General features: G+C 33.0%; 1 long non-coding RNA gene across 1 annotated transcript; it reads left to right on the forward strand.

Moving 5' to 3' along the window:
* Window positions 1-5273: 5273 nt before the first annotated feature.
* LOC110938419 lies at window positions 5274-5745 on the forward strand. Its single transcript, XR_002591380.2, has 3 exons — window positions 5274-5404; window positions 5485-5601; window positions 5702-5745. It is a non-coding gene; the product is annotated as an uncharacterized LOC110938419 (long non-coding RNA).
* The last annotated feature ends 11978 nt before the right edge of the window (window positions 5746-17723 follow it).

Raw genomic sequence — 17723 nt, forward strand, 5'->3', positions numbered from 1 at the left:
CTTCACATCCGAGGATAGTGATCAGTATAAGTATCCTTCACAACCGAGGATAGTGATCAGTATAAGTATCCTTCACATCCGAGGATAGTAATATGGTAGTCTAGTCATAGTGTCAGTAGTGTATCTATTCAACCTTATCCTTTCAATCCCATTCCCAACACCCCGGGAATCCCATGCCTTGGTAAGAGTGTGAACTCACCTTGGTTTGCTCGGTATGTTATTGCTTCTAGGGTTTATAAATCTCTAAGTCCGTTACACACGACCTAGGATATATTGCACATGATTCGTTCCATTAGGGTTTACAAATCCTCGATATTCAAACAACGGTGCTTTGTGTGTTTATTGTGTACACAACGATATTACATATAATGTTCACACATGCAGAATCATACCGTTGCACGCAATTGTTCACATAGAATCATACGTCATACAGGTAGGACTAACATAATATATCATGCAGCTACTTGTTTCAATTGGACAATTATACAGCATCAAACAGTTACACAATATCAGACAAGTGTGTGCGGGGGGGGGGGGGGGGGGGGGTTCCCCTGTTTGAAACTCGGATAACTCATGACATAGCATACAACCTCGGGCATATAATTAACATACAACTTCGGACATGGAGGATCATGTTTTAAACTCGGTCCACTAAATAGTCATTTAAACTCGGTCCAAACATCCTTACTAAACTCGGTCCAAACATCCTTACTAAACTCGGTCCAAGCTATATTCATTAAGCACGGACAAACTATATTCATTAAACTCGGGCAAACTATAGTCATTAAACTCGGGCGACTATGGTCATTAAACTCGGGCCCAAAGACAATCCCTTAAACTCGGTCCAATTGTCTTTTCATTAAACTCGGACCAAAGTGAGCTAATTAAACTCGGTCCAATCAACTTCCCTAAACTCGGACCATATGAAGACATTATACTCGGACCATTTGAAAGCACAATAAACTCGGACCTTAAGAGATATTATATTCGGACCATTAAACTCGGTCCAATTAGCTTGACCAAATTCGGACCATTAAACTCGGTCCTATTAACTTCCATAAACTCGGACCCAAAGTGAACTTAATAAACTCGGATCATGTTGATAATCAATAAACTCAGGCACATGCTTGATCAATATACTCGGTCAAGTGTTAATCAATAAGCTCAGACACTCAACCATGCACAGAAACTCAGACAAACAATCAAACTCAGGCAAATAATCAAACTCAGACTAATCAATCATGCATGAATTTCAATTTGCACAGAATCAATATGATCAGAACAGTTACGTATGCGAATATGAAACCCTAATTTCGTTCATTTGCAATACACAGATCGAAGCAGTGACCACTATGCCTACATCTCACGCATCACAATCATCAAGCAATTGATCATCTGACTAAACATCTTCATCACACAACAACTAACATCAATCAAAACACAGGAGCATCATGTGAAGACTAGGGTTTACACACTTTACAAGATTTAAGCATTGTTAACAATCAAACGATTAATAACAAATGATAGCACAATTACCTTGAATGATTCTAGAGAAGGAGAGGAATCAAAAGTGATGATTATCTTGGTGATGATGATTGCCAGAGAATTAGAGGATTGCAAGTACGTGTTTTGGTTTCTTGGAAATGATTAGAGGATGATTAGGGAAGGGAATTAGGGTTATTAGTTATTAAAGTTTCACTATCAACCCTAAGCACCCTTAAGTAATATATTTTACAATAGTACACCATTTCAAATAGTTTCACAGTTTCACCACCAAGTTCACCTATTTACCAATTTCACAAATAACAAACAACTATGCACAATCAAACAATCAAAACATACATAATTTCATGGCAACCAAATGTGCAAATAAACGACTAGTCAATACATGATCGTGCAATAAATACGAATTAGAATCTTGGAATTTCGAGTTGTCACAAGTACCGATTCTGTATTGGTTTGCACCGAGCTCATCCCTACCCCTGAAACTAAAAAAAAATATAAGTTGAAGAAAATGAACAAAAAAAGTTGTACGATACCGTTGTCCGTACGGTAACCGTAATCAGGGATGAGCAACTGGTACCGGGTAGCAGCACTGAATTCCCGAACCAAAAGATTTCCAATATTAATTCGGCACCAACTTTTGGCATTTTCTATATTAGTGCCGGCTTTTACCTTCATGTACTGATAACGAACAGGACCGTACCGGTATTTTTGATACAAGTACTGGTTCGATACCGGTTGACACCAAGCTTATCTTAACCCTTGATATTAGAAAAAGGATTAGAGTTAAAAAGTAAAGAAAATAACTATTATTATAATATTAAAATAATAAAAGTATTAAAAAAACTATATATCATTATGATATCAAATCAATATTCATTTCAATTCGTTTATTAATATATAACTAGTTGATGCCTCGCCCGCGTTGCGGGGCGATTGCCGAATAATTCTCAACCAATTAAAAAAACACAACTATAATTTTGCTATGAAAAAAACTAAAACGATGATAAGACCATAATTTTCGGCTCAGGGCAAAACCGTAATTTTTCAGGATTAATGAGCGAGTGTTAGGCAGCTCTTTGATACGGAAAAAAAAATGGAGTAAACCAATTAAAAAAAACTTTTATAGCTTTGCTAAAAAAATAAAACAATAGGAAAAGCGTAATTTTGAACCGAGGGCGAGATGATAATTTTAATTCAGGGATGAAATCGTTAATTAAAAGGACCAATGGGGGAGTGTCAGGCAACAGCCGGCATGACTGCAAATTTACACTGGGGCAAAATTGTAATTTAACTAGGAAAACAAACAAAAACGATGGAGAAAATGTAAATTTAAGTTGGGGAAAAAATCGTAACTTGGCTGTGAGGAAAAAAAAAACTAATGGCAAAACTCTAGATTTAAACGGGGCAAAATCTTAATTTTTAATCGAGTGAAAAATTGAAAATTTTTAGCTGGGAGCAAAGGCATACATTTATTTTTAAGTAGGGGGTAAAAACATAATTTTGAACTGATGGCAAAATCGTAATGTTTAGGAAAAAACTACTAGTAAAATTGTAAATTTAAACGGGGCAAAATCGAATTTTTAACCGAGGGCAAAATCAAAAATTTTTAACCGAGGGCAAAATCGAAATTTTTAGCTGGGAGCAAAAGCGCAAATTTATTTTTAAGTGGGGTTAAAAACATAATTTTAAGCTGATGGCAAAATCGTAATTTTAAGGAAAAAAAATTAATGGCAAAAGTGTAAATTTAAACGGGGCAAAATCGTAATTTTTAACCCAGGGCAAAATCGAAATTTTTAGCTGGGAGTAAAAGCGCAAATTTATTTTTAAGTGGGGGCAAAAACATAATTTTATACTAATGACAAAATCATAATTTTAAGGCAAGATAAATCGTAAATTTGTTGGGCCAATAGAGGAGTGCCAGGCAGCGCACTATTACCTCCACCGCCCATTTAAGCCAATAGAGGAAAACAACTATTGTCGCCAATTGGTTTTTCATATGTTGATAATATAATATAATATAATATAATATAATATAATATAATATAATATAATATAATATAATATAATATAATATAATATAATATAATATAATATAATATAATATAATATAATATAATATAATAAAGTTTAATTTTTACCTAGCATTTAACTTTATTAAATTAAAAAAATATATTTATGACAAGTAGTAAGGTGCCACCATGTTTTATGGCTTAAGGACACTTTTAAAGAAATTTCACATGCACAAATTTGATTGGTTGGGGCAAGAGTACTATCCTTGGATGCTTCTTCTCCCTTAAAGATAAAATATAAATTAGTCTTAATATATAAAATGGTCTTAACATGAGAAATGAAAGAAGTCTTTCTTTTGAATTTTTTTTACCATCTACTTAAGTATGATGTTTAATTGTAGAATGTAAAAGAAAAAAATTATGATTTTACACAATTTGAGTAATTATGTGATATTTGTAAAGTAATTATAATTACTCTATAGTAATTAACAATTAATCTACTAGTGTAAAATCAGGAGTTTTTTTATATTCTGAAAACTAAAATACGTGCTTGATAAGATAAAATTCCCTCATTCACTTTTTACGTGAAGCTAATTTGTATGTTAAAACCTATTTGTTTAAAGTTAATTTCTCCATATTTGTCATATTGAAAAAATATAAATAAATGTGTTTTGGTTCCTTTATAAGTTTTTTATTATATTTAATTTTTTTAACGACAATGGTTACATTAATACTACTTATACTCTTAAATTACATCAATTCATACTAATTGTACCCTATGTTAGTGTCTTTTCTTCAAAAAACAATTAGGCTAGAGGGTGTGGTTTAAAACCATAGGGATTTTATTACGTCACATAAGCGCCACGTATGCGACACATAAGCAGGAGGCTTTATCGCTAACTTACATGGTGTGGAATAACGCCCTTTATAAAGCCCCCTTTTTAACTATATTAAAAAAAGATAAATAAAAAAATCTGATTAGTTTACATTAGGTGGGCTCCCTTGATTTCATCTCTCTCGCGCGCTACTCTATTGGCGGAAGCCAAGGATAACGCCCCCTTTAACGGAGGCGGGGTGGTTTAACTAGATTGGGGGCGCAAAAGTTCATGAGATGGCGGGGGGTGCCAAGCCACACCCCTGGCCTAACCTCTATCACCTAGCCAAAGTTGAAATTGATTTATTATATTTAATTATCTTGTGTAGTGCACATTAATGGTCATAAATTGTAAAACATTAATCATAAAAGCTTTTGAGAGTAAATTTGTTAACCAATCTACTACTTCTAATAAAGCAAAACAAGCTTAAGTCACATGGCATTAGCTTAAGCCATTACTTGCCACGTGACATTTGCTTAGACCACTTTTTTTTTGTTTTTTCCGCCAAAACCATCCTCCTTAGCTTCTTTAATACGCTTCACTGCACTCCAAAACCCTAATACCCATCTCCTGCATCCGGTTCTTCCTTCATCGATTGATCTTCGAAAAACATAGGTATGTTATTTTTCTTTTCCCTCTATGATTTTTCTTTGTCATTGTTAAACATTATCTATTTCTTCCTTAAACCCTAGATATCATCTATCGATCTTTAATATGTTATTTGCAATCTCCTGAACCCTAGATTTCTTCATCTTCAATCGCGAGTGGAAGCGACCAGTCCTTATTATGCGGCGTATAAGGTATGTATCCGTGTTTTCAATTTTCTTTTTGCGGCGTTGTTGGTGTCTGGAAGACCTAGCCGCCGCCTCTTCTTAGGGTTTCAGTGATTTCTAACTTATGCATTCATCAATACTTATATTCATTTCTTGAGTGCTTCTGTGATATTTTTCAAGATTTGGTGCTTTTTGAAAGATGGGATCCATCACTGTCTTCTCCAAACGATTCAACAAATAGGTAACAATTCTTCAAATATCGATTCATGTTTGATAATGTCGCTTACTGTTTGATATTCTCTATCATATGTTCATCTTTAGGTTTTCCGATTAAATTCACGTATTGAAGTAGATTTTGAGCAATTGTCAGAGGTGACGTTGTTTGCTGACACTATTACAGTTCAACAATTGGGAGTGATGATTTGGCATACCAGAAAGGTTATAGTACAGATTATTGTTTAAGCTTAAGCTTAAGCAATGTTTCATCCATCATTCTCTATTTAAATCCTTAAAATTGTGATGTATTTGTTGACAACAGGTCCTTTAGAGAGCTGATCATTCTTCCAATCGATTGCAAGCAGGTTCGTTCTTCATAGATTTGGTGTTATTTTGAGTCTTCTTTATCGTTCTTTAGGTAAATTGTTTTGACTGATTATTTCAAAATTTGAATTTTTGAAATTTATATCAATTATGGATACTTATCAAAGTTGTCTAAATTGTAACGTATTTCTAAATTTATCAAGATAACTTTTATTAAAGTTTTAATTGCTTCCAAATTTTGTGTTAGTTTCCATAATTTTCGACAATCACATTAATTTTCAAGTTTCTCAGAATTTGTTCTTCTTCTTTTTTTGTAGATCATTCCACTTATTCTGCAGGTATGTAAACTAGATTAGATTGTTATTTATTTTAAATGTTTAATCGCACTTTTTTTAATCATTTTTCTGTATTTTTGTGTTGCTGATAATGATTTAAATTTTTCGAATCTAATCTTATTAATGGATCTATTCTTGATGTCTTTGAAAGAGTGATGCTCTTACTGATTTTTTATTTTATTTTTTTGTTTTTTCATGATAAACCCTAATTTTTATGCAATTGTAGGAGTCTGAATCTTCTTCGAACACAAGAGGTAAGTTTAATGTTATCGTTTTTTTGGTGTTTTTTGATCCGGTATAATGATAGTTTTCATCATTTATGCTAATCTCTATAATTTTTAAGTTATTTTGTTTTTTTTTTTGGCAAATCAAACTATGATATTTTTTGAAATTTAAAAATCTTTGTTTTTTTACTAATAAATTTTGTATTGTATTAATACGTATTAATGATTCTTTTGTTTTGTTTTTTTATTTTTTCATGGTTAACCCTAAATTTTATGCCATTGTCGGACTATTAAACTTCGTCGGACATGTTAATAAAAAATTTTAGTTTTATTGTTTTTTTCCTATTTTTTATCCGGTATAATGTTTGGTTTCATCCTTTATGCTCATTTAATTTTGGTTGTATTTTTTAGTTACTAATAAATTTGGTATTGTATTAATTTCTGGAAAATTTGTAGTGTTTCTATAAATAAATTCATTTACGTTTTTTGAAACCCTCCTTTTGTTTGTTTTATATTTTTTCCCTCTCTTATGAGTTTGTTTCTATGTCGGTTGGTTTTGCTTAGCAAGGTTAGACTTTCCTAATATGTTTGTTTGATTTACGGGATTGAATATTAGTGATTTGATTTTCAGATTTTAAATTTTAAATTTTGAAGTCAATCATTATTTTAAATTTAAATTTTGAAGTAAACTATTATTGTGTTTGATTTTAAATTTTCAATTTCGAAGTCAATTATTATTTTAAATTTAAATTTAAATTTGAAAGTTTGTCATTAATGTGTTTGATTTTAAATTTCGAATCTGTAAATTAAATTTAAATTTGAAAAGTTAGACTTTCCTAATAAGTTTGCTTGATTTACGGGATTGGATATTAATGATTTGATTTTCAGATTTTAAATTTTAAATTTTGAAGTCAATCATTATTTTAAATTTAAATTTTGAAGTAAACCATTATTGTGTTTGATTTTAAATTTTGAATGCTTTGAAATGTTGATGTTTCTTTTATGAGATGCTTTGACTATATTATTTGTAATTTTAGGGATGCTTCGAGTCTTCTTCGACTATTGTTTTTGTACTCAAGTTGCATATCTAATTCAAATTGTGTTTTGTAATTTTAGGTGATGAGCTTCTTTCAGACTCCTTCCCCTACAAGGAACTCTTGAATGGGATCCTATGAGAAGTTGAAGGAAAGGTATATCTTGCACCGTTCTTTATCTATATCTATATATCTATATATCTTAAATGGGATCCTATGGGAAATTGATATCTATTCGATTCACTGATGTATATTCTTCTCCTCACCATTTTGTTCCATTAATCAACTCATGTGTGCTCTTATGTTTGATTCCCGATCTTATTCGAGTGATTAATATCCGCTTGAGTAACCCAATCTGAGTCTGATTTTTTTCGCTAACGATTCAGGTAAACTTTCCCGATTTGGGTTTTCTGCAAGGCTAATCATCTAAATTAATTTGTTATTTTTATGGTTTACGTCCTAAACCCCAGTTTTACAGTATCTCATGATAATCTTTCTTCGTTTTTTAGAATCTGATCAAATTGGGCCATAATCTGAAGAAATGTGTTTAAGCTACGACAAGGTGTGTATAGCATTATGATTGATATTATAAAAAAAATAACTATAACAGTTTCTCTTCCTGTAACTTTGTATAGCATTATTTATAAAATGATTACAGGTATGATAAAAAATATAAAAGCTACTCTTCCTGTCTTTTGTTCGCTTCACGTATCTTCGCTAAATCAATATGTTGGAAGGTTTGTGTATGTAGAATTAGTCTGGATACGCCCACGAAAAAAAATGCCGATTTATATTGTATTTCTCATGACAGTATGAAGGCTATGGTTAAGGATAAATGATAAGATCTTCAAAGGGGTCGATGCTTTTCAAACTAAAATAGTGCAAGACATTAAGGAGGCTACTCTCTGGTGGATGATTAACAGATCGATAGGCGTCAATCTCTCAATCTGGTCCACTTTCTCTAGTTTAGACTTTGGTTAGTGTATGTGTATAGATAATTTTTTTAAAGTGATTGGATGTGTAATGGGGTAAGAGTATTTTGGATGTATCTTAGTGTGTTTTTTTGGAAGCTTAATTGTTGTTTGTATGCCTCTTTTGGTGATTAATAAAGTTTGGTTTACTGAAAAAAATGCAATTTCTACCGTTTTTACCTAACGGGTGATTTGCTTTATATTTATCTCTAATTGCTCAAGTAGGTAAACTTTGAAAATTTGTTTAAAGACGGACTTATGATTAGTTTGTTTGTATTTATTTTATGTATAGATGTCAAAAGATATTTAGAGAATAACTTGTGATTAACTCGATTAAAACAGGTTGTGATGAAATGAGTCTTTTTTTTTTTTTTTTTTTTAAAATAGGTCTTTTCAAAATTGGTGAGGTTGTGGTATAAATGAAGCTTTTAAAAATCATATTAGATATTACACACTCAGAATAATAATATTGAGGGTTGAATGTATGTGATCCTATAAATATAGAGGTGTACTTTACTTTAATTTTTTTCTATTATAGAAATTCCAATGTGATGGTATTTTTGTTGTTTCCTCTATTATTTTCTCTATATAATATAGAATAGAGCTTCCAATGTAAATGCTCTAAATATAGACGTTTACTTTACATTCTTGCTTTTGTATGTTTTTATGGCTCTTTACAACAAGAAAAAGTTTAAGAAACCAATTAAAAATTTATGATGGAGAAAAGGAAAAGAGGATACTTTAGATGTTAAAGTGTTATTTTTATACTTTTATTTGTTATAAATTAAATTTTCCTACCCGGAAAATTTCCGGGTTATAACCTTATTTTTTTCTATAACAGTAAAAGGGATTTATAGTAAATCAAGTGTTGGAGGGTAGCCAACCAGTTGATATCTCTAAGAACCCGTTTGAGTTGTTCTTACACTTAACTAAGAATATATTTTTTTCAAATTAATTTCATGTATATAAAACAGTAATTAACTCTTTTGAGTTAATTACTATTTTCGTCCTGTGGTTTGTTAAAAATCACTATTTCAGTCAATTAGTTTAAAAATTGCAATTTCAGTCCGTGTGGTTTCACTTTCGTGACCATTTCAGTCCCTGTGATTTCACTTTCGTAACCATTTCAATCCATTTATTCTGTAAGTACAGGGACTGAAATGGTTACGAGGTGGACTGAAATGGTTACGAAAGTGAAACCACAAGGACTGAAATCACAATTTTTAAACTAATGGACTGAAATAATGATTTTTGACAAACCACTGGGACGAAAACAGTAATTAACTCTTTTTAATAATCTAGCAATAGAGCTTTAAATTCTAAGTCGTCCTGATTGGAATTGATAATGTCAGAGGATGAATGCGATAGTGGAGTTAAAGAAGACATCATGAAAACATCGTGAAGGTTTAGTTGACAAAAATTTAATTTGTAACGAACATTATGTAGATGTACTATTGGGACGTGCTCAACTGTCTCAAAATATTAGGCTTAACAAATCACACTTTAACGCTTCTACGTTTAAATTATTTTATGTGTTTAGTTGGTGTTTAGCCACCCGCGAAGCTCGCGGGGTCTTAGGCTAGTGATAAATAAAATCGGATGCAATTATATTATATTATACTAGGTTAGAACCCCGTGTATTACACGGTTTGAATAAATATAATTTTATATATTAAGTAATAAAATAGTTACATCTTTTAAAACTCGTGTATTGCGCGATTTGAATAAAATATGTGTTACACGAATAATGTAATTCGTTAACAAATTTAGTCATCAAGATGTGTTTTGTAACAAAATGAACTTTGAGATACTACTTACTTATTGTAACATCTCACTTTATTTTTAATTAGGTTAGAGAGTTGTGTATTACATGGTTTATAACATTTTACTTTGTTTTTTTATTTATTATTAGATTAGAAACTTACGTATTACCTAATCTTGGATAATCAGCAAAAAAAAAATATATTTTAGTAAAAATATTAAATATACAAGAGATAAGCTGGATATTATGATTTAATATTATTATTTCATTGGAGTGTAAAACAGGATAATGGGATTCTTTATTAGAAGTAGGATTCTAAATATATACCACATGTGTAAAAAAAAATATATGTTCTACATGTATTGAATAAATTCTTTTAACGAAACAGTTCACTAAAATAAATATTTTTATTTTAATATGTGATTATCAGTTATCCTTGTCCTTATCATCAAAATATAAGAACAATTAAAACTACCAATTAAATAAAATCTTTATCTTTATAAATATTTAAAACGCTAATTTTTTTATAGATTTTAATAATTAATATATGATTATAATAATTAATATATTACTATCAGTTATCTTTGTCTTTATCATTAAAATCTCTTCTACAAATTTTAAATTTTAAATTTAATATTATCAATAATTGACTTTCCATAATAAATATTTAGAAAAATAATTAACACCTCCTCATAGAACGCCATGTGTCCCTAACATGGTTTCTTTTATTATATAGTACTAGCGGTAAGACCCGTGTGCAAACACGGGTCGTTTCGTAGAAAACCATGCATAACACATATTGACAGAACATATAGATATGTGTATAGATATTTTACCAAAACGTGTTATTTATTATAGCTAAAAGACAACTATATAAGTAAATATAAAAGATTTTAACAAACTTAATAAAAGATGTATAACAAACTTAAAGTTTAGATTGTGCAAACACGAGTGGTTTCTTAGAAAACCATGCATAACAAATATAAACGATGATTATAGTTATATTTATATAGACTTATATATAAAATAAATAAATAAGTCAGTCAGTAAATACTTAAAGTTTAGAGTATAAAAACTTAAAGTTTAGATTCTGCTGAGTCTTTTTTCTCTTCTGTAAATGTCTGAAAAACCATTTTGATGATGTAATCTTCTTGGGCCTTGTCTTCTTTTGTTAATTCATCCATCTGCTTTTCTTTACTTCTTTGATAAAGGATGCTAGCATGTGGAGCAGTGGGTCTCCTGATTGGCAATTTTTCTTGTTTGACTGGAACCATTGCTTCTGGATCATCAGGCTTTTTAGGAGCACTGGGATCTCTCTTCCTTAACTCTTCCAACTTTTTGTAGGTAGCAAACACCTTTTTTTCTCTCCACCTTGTAACCTGCTTTCTTGACCCATAATCAACAGTTATCAGCTCTTCTTTCATTCTTTTCAGTTTCAAGGTCCTTTCTGGTACATTTTTCTTGTAATTGGCCCAAACCGGAGGAGTTTGCTTTACGTTGTCTTGAATCATCTTTTGAATTCTGACTGTCTCCTCTTGCAGTTCACTGATGGTCCATTCTTTGTATTGATACTTTTCTGCCCTGTACTTCTTGTATGCTATTATGTATTCAAGATAGTAATTTCTCATGCTTTCATCATATTTTTCTGATAATTTCTGACAAAAGACTTTTGAGAACTGCTTTAAAGTTCTAACTTTACTGAGCAGATATTGATAATTTGTTTGAATCTCTTTGTCAGACTTTCCCTCTGTATCTCTTTTAGATATATCCTCTGCTTATTGGGCCTTTATTTTGAGATATTCTTCTATATTTCTTGGCAAAGGATAACCTTGAACAGATGGGAGTTTCCTCTTTTCAGGATCATCTTCAGAGTAGAAGGATTTGATTTCCTCCCTGACTGCTGGAAGATCTAGAGGATATTGTACTCCTGCAGGGTCAATGGTAGTGTTTTAATTGAAGAGTTGAACTGAAGATAATGGAACAGGGTTTCGAATGGTGACAAGGGACAGTGGTTGTGTAGATGTTAGAGTTGGGGAAGTGTCATCTTCCACTACATTGTTTGTTATCTTTCTCCTTTTGTGTTTTGGAGAAGTTGGTGGTGTATTTATGGTTTCAGTGGCAGAGACTGAAGTAGTTGGTATCTGATTAACACCTGTTGAAACAACTGGTTTTCCAACCACTATGGTCACTACAACAGTTGATGTGTTAATTGTTGTTTTCTGCTTTTTGGCAGCTGGATTTTGTGATGGTGATATTGTTTTTGGTATGACAGTGGATTGTGTTGATGCAGATTTTGTGTCCGATGCTTGTCGAATAGATTAGATTTATTTTATGCTGAATATGTAATAGTTAGTGAAATGGTCAAATGAACGTGTATTGACCCTCTCGTTTGAAGTGGTCAAACGAGAGGGTTATTTATTTGACCGTGTGTGTTTGCAAGACAAGGGGGTGTGGCTATAAATAGCAACCCCTTGCCATTTGCAACATTTGGAAGTTTGAGGAGGTCTCAGACCTCACAGGGAGAGATCACCACTTGGTCTCTCCCCGGATGTGTACTCCTTTGGTATGGTTCGGTTAGCTTGTTAATCAGGCCGGTTTGCTTTGTTATGTTATCAAATCTATACAAGTAAGTATTTCATCCGTCTCTAATCTTCCCGTCTATGAACATAATCATGATAATCACGGTTTCGGTCCCGAAAACGGTCCTACAATTGGTATCAGAGCCATGGTACCCGATTTAGTAAATCTAACCGTTTGCTAAATCACATGTTGTTGGGATTGAACCCTACTAGAGGAACAGATAATGAAAGCCAAAACCGGATCACTACAGTGGATTAGTCATAAGCAACTGTTTACATTAAGCTTTCCCCTTGACAGTGACTCCAACATCTGATATGCTCCAAGTATTGCCTTTATCAACAACTGCTGATCCTCAATCTACTGTTAAGCCAAAGCACTGATGAAGTTTAAAGGCTGAAGCTCAATCTACTGACGGAATCCAAGTACTGCTGAAGAGTTAAAACACTGCCCATTCAAGGTCTGATCACCCTTTGAAGAAAGCACTGTTGCGCAAACAACAGTGGTTGACTACATCAGTGGAATGAAGAATCAGTGTTTATACATCAGTATTTAGAATGCAGTCAGTGTCTGTATGGTCAGTTGTTATAGAACAGTAGATAGAGTTTGTTAGTTTGTTAGATGTCACTTTCATGGTGACGTCAACTGAGATGCCTCAGTGGTTTGGTTTGCCTATAAATGTAACAGTACCCTGTACTGTTACATTTGATTGACTGAGCGAGTTCTTCTCCTCATGTCTAATCCTTTCATCTTGTGCAATCAACCTTGGAGCATCAGGCTGAGGGGGAGTTTAGTTTTGTAAGCATGCTTTATAATCTTTTGCTTTGATTTCTAATCTTTCGACTAATGCAAATCATGTGTTTATCGAAACTATTTTCTTCCTTGATTGTACTTTCAAAGTTTGTTGTTCATTTCCGCTGCATTTAATGTTTAAATCACGCAAACAAGCACAATCATGACAGCCTCTGATCCTAACAATTGGTATCAGAGCACGGACAGTCAAATTCGATTTAACAATCAATTTGACATAACAGTTTAGCTCAAAATACGTTGATACTAAGGTTGATTGTATTTTGTTGAAAAATAGAGCAACGAGAAATCATGTTCAAAATGATTATTCAGATACTCTGTAATACAACCAAGATGTCATAAGATACACAAACTTCACATAACAAGTGATATCATGCATAAAACACCTATAGTGCTCAGATCTGAAAATATTTCTGATAACTATGGTATAATCATTTCCTTTACAAAATTGATTTCAAGTGTTGTATGAAGTTTGTGCTGTTTCCATCATGTTTAATACTAAAGTATGAACCTCAGAGTAACAAAACCTTTGTTCATATAAACATTAGTGTTTTGTTAACGTAAAAAGAGGGAAATAAAACTTTAGTAAAAAAATCTTATGTGTTGAAAAGCAGATTGAGAATCCTCAAAAGGACCAAATCAACTCTGTTAAAACACATTAAGAAAATCAGGGGTCAAACTAGTCCAAATCATATGTAATGGGAGATTTGATGGTAAAACATGTACAAATGTGGCCAGATCTCTCAAAACATTACTGCAAAATGATTTTGGATTAAGTATTTCTTCTATAAATCCCTCCCAGTAAGTATTTCATTACTTATGAATGGGAAGGGTAGAAAGGGAAGAAGTAAAATCATAAAAACTCATAAGTGTGTTTATCTCAAAACTTTTGAAGTCAAAAGAAAAGAGTATAAATGTAAAACACTAAAGAGTTCAAAATTTGGGAAACAATAGTCATCATGCAACTGTGTGCATTCATTAATTCAGGATAGTTCAAGTAAAAATAGTATCTCTAGTGATTGAACTTAAAAGAGAATTTTTGCAATCAATTGATAAGAAAGTGGTTCCAAACAGTGGTCATAAAAACTTGAGAACGATGTGATTATGAACTTATTTGGATAGTTACCAGATCCTTTTGATGATATTTTCAAAATATCCTTTAATTTTTAAGAAAGGTGTTTTTCTCAAATAAAACCGGATATATTATTTTTTAAAATAATATATTTTGTACTTTTACTCTTTTTAATAGCAAAAGTCTCTTTCGCCAGTCAGGATGTAATTTCTTAATTTTTGTGTGAAGTTACTATCCTTAAAATAGATCAAAAGGAAATGGTACATGTATCAAAGTCATATCAAATTCAAGTTTTTTGTATCACAAATCAAAAACTTGATCGCTAACTGATTTTAAACTACTGAGATACTCATATTCTAATTCAGATAATTAGACACAAAATGAGTAGCCTTAGTAAAAAGATCTTCATCATCTGGGATACTAAACCACTATCATGAATTTATAAAAGCTTCTAATCTTATGATAAAAATGTGGTAAAACCTCGAACATAAAATTATGAAAAGTTATTGACAAATTAAACTTGATAATTTGCATCTAAAATGTATCTTGTAAAAAATAGCATTCCTGCAGATGTTTCATAAATCACCATCAACAGATGTTGGACATGATGTTGTGTTTACACAAAACAAAATCAATTCCCTCATCTGACAAGCAGATGCTCAAATTTTGTTGTCATCAGCTCAAACACTGCTGCACTAACAATTGCTGATAGCCTTTCAAAACCTCACCATTTTCCTACCACTGTTGTGATCAACCATCTGGTTCTTAAACACTGTCCACTGCTGAAAGTCAACCTCTGTTATCTCATTTTCATGATATGCACTGTTGTTCAAAATTAGTGTTTTATCCACTGATATGTCATCCACTGATGCAGTAAAAATCATCCACTGCTTCATTTGTTACCGTTGTAACCACTGATATTTGCTACATCAGTGGTTCTCAAAACAACTGTCCTCCATTATTTAATCCTTCATTAGGGGTTGGCACGTGTTCAGTTTTTAGCCATCAGATCATAATAACCGCTGCCACATTAGCACTTACTTTTTCCCTAAATAAAACCCTGGTTAAACCCAAACAGGGGCTCACACTGTCGAATTGAATTCAAAAATTCTTTTCTTAAAGCAGTTTCCCACTCTTTATTCCGAAATCTTTCTTCGATCTTCTTCATCAAAATGACGAAATCAAAATCGAAATCAAAATCAAAATCATCTTCTTCATCTGCTTCCAAAGACGCCACTCAAATGGCCGTTGAACCCATCGAAATACCATACAAAGCCCCTCACAATTATTTAGGTGTACTCACAAAACCCACTACCACCAACACCTTCGACTCCATCATCGACACCTTATCTGCATCAAAGTACAAAACTTTGTTAACAGCAGATGCTCCCATTTACCAACAAACCCAGAGAGAGTTCTGGAAAAATGCTACCCTTGAAAAACAAGGAGACATTGGCACAGCCATCAACTCCTCCATACAGGGTAAAACGATTCCAATTTCTCCACAATCCATTTCAGAAGTCTTTAAACTCGATGATCAAAAAGGTAAAACTTCTTTTTCTAAAACCGAGTTGAAAAATGATTTCTTGAATAGGGGGTATGCAGAACAACCAAAAAGAGATACCTTACAAAAAGGTTATTTCCCTTCTGCACCTAGGTTTTTATTTCACACCCTTTTGATGTGTGTTTCTAATAAAACAACTGCTTTTAACGAAATACCATCAAAGATCCAATGCCTGGGATATGCTATTTTAAATAATGAAAATTTTAATTATTCCCAGGAGATCTTTGATGATTTGGTGAAAAATGTTGATAGCAAAGCATTTCTACTTTTTCCAAGGTTTCTAAGCTACTATTTTGAACAAAAATTTGAAAAAGAAAATGCAGATTTGCTCAAACAAGGTGTTTACTTTAAAATAAATGGTTTAACATCTGAAACATTCTCTAGAATGTTGGCACCTTCAAAAACAAAAGCAGAGGTGCCTGAGTAGAATTTAGCAGATAACACTGCTCCTCAGGTATCGGCTGCTGAGCCCACTGCTCCAGGTGATCATAGCAGCACAACCACTGCTTTGAAACCCACACCTGCCATTACTAAAAAAACCAAAAAGAAAACATCCAGAAAGCCCCCCAAACCCAATACAAAGGCACCTCTGGAAGATGAGATCCCAGAGCCACTGCCAGTGACAACACAAATGTCACTAATAACCACTGCTGCTACTCCCTCATAGCAGATGGAAGAAAGATCTCCACCCATGCCTCAAACTCCTCCTGCATCCTCACAAACGGATCAGGTTGTAAACATAGGGACCCCACATTATGAAGCTCTGGACCCACTTGGATCCATCTTCCTCAGTCCTGATCACAATGACATGTCTCTTTCAACACCCTTATCTTCACCCCTCACATTACCACAATCCATGCTACCTTTGTTGCATGCAGTTGACATAGCTCAGACACAAACCAGTTCCTCTCAATCACCTATCACTGAGAGTATACTCCCACAAGTGACTGGGTCTGATGTCTATACCTCTGCTATCCCAGCAACAATTGAGGAGGTTACACTGCAGGGATTACAAGTAATTCCTGACAGTAGTTCAAGTGGAGCAGCCACTACAAATGTTGAACCCATTGGTTTACATTTGGACAGTGGTTACATTCATAAGACTCACTTGAAGGCAATTTCTTCAATAGCACCTCTGAGGACCACCAATGAGTTTGTTATGCCCACTGGTACCTTCAAAAGGTTATCAAGTGCTGAAGGAAGAAGTCCCCAGTACCAAGAACAAGGGGCATCAATGAATGACTTTTGGGATTCAGTTCCTAAGTCACACATTGGTATAACCACTGCTGGTGGGGAATCAGATGATCCCATTAACTTGGGTGATGATTTAAAATATCAGGAATTGACGGGCAGAGTTGAAAATCTTGAAACATCAGTTGCTGAAATAAAGGATATGGTGCAACAGTTGTTAGAAGCTCAAAAAGCACAATCCACTGCTGTTCCAGCTCAAGCACCTGCACAACCTGCACCTGCTGCAAATGAGCTATGGAATATATTCCAACCACTGCTTGAAAAACGAAAACAAATGGCTGACCAGCAGCATGCAATACATGTACAAATGCTGACAAACATGGTGGAGTCAAGGTTTAAAGATACTCAATTAGATATTAAAGCTATCAAGGCTCACATACAAAGTACCACTGGAAAGGTCCCTCCCACTGTTCACTTCAT

This window comes from Helianthus annuus, chromosome 13, assembly GCF_002127325.2.
Source record: "Helianthus annuus cultivar XRQ/B chromosome 13, HanXRQr2.0-SUNRISE, whole genome shotgun sequence".
NCBI classification, from domain to species: Eukaryota; Viridiplantae; Streptophyta; class Magnoliopsida; order Asterales; family Asteraceae; genus Helianthus; species Helianthus annuus.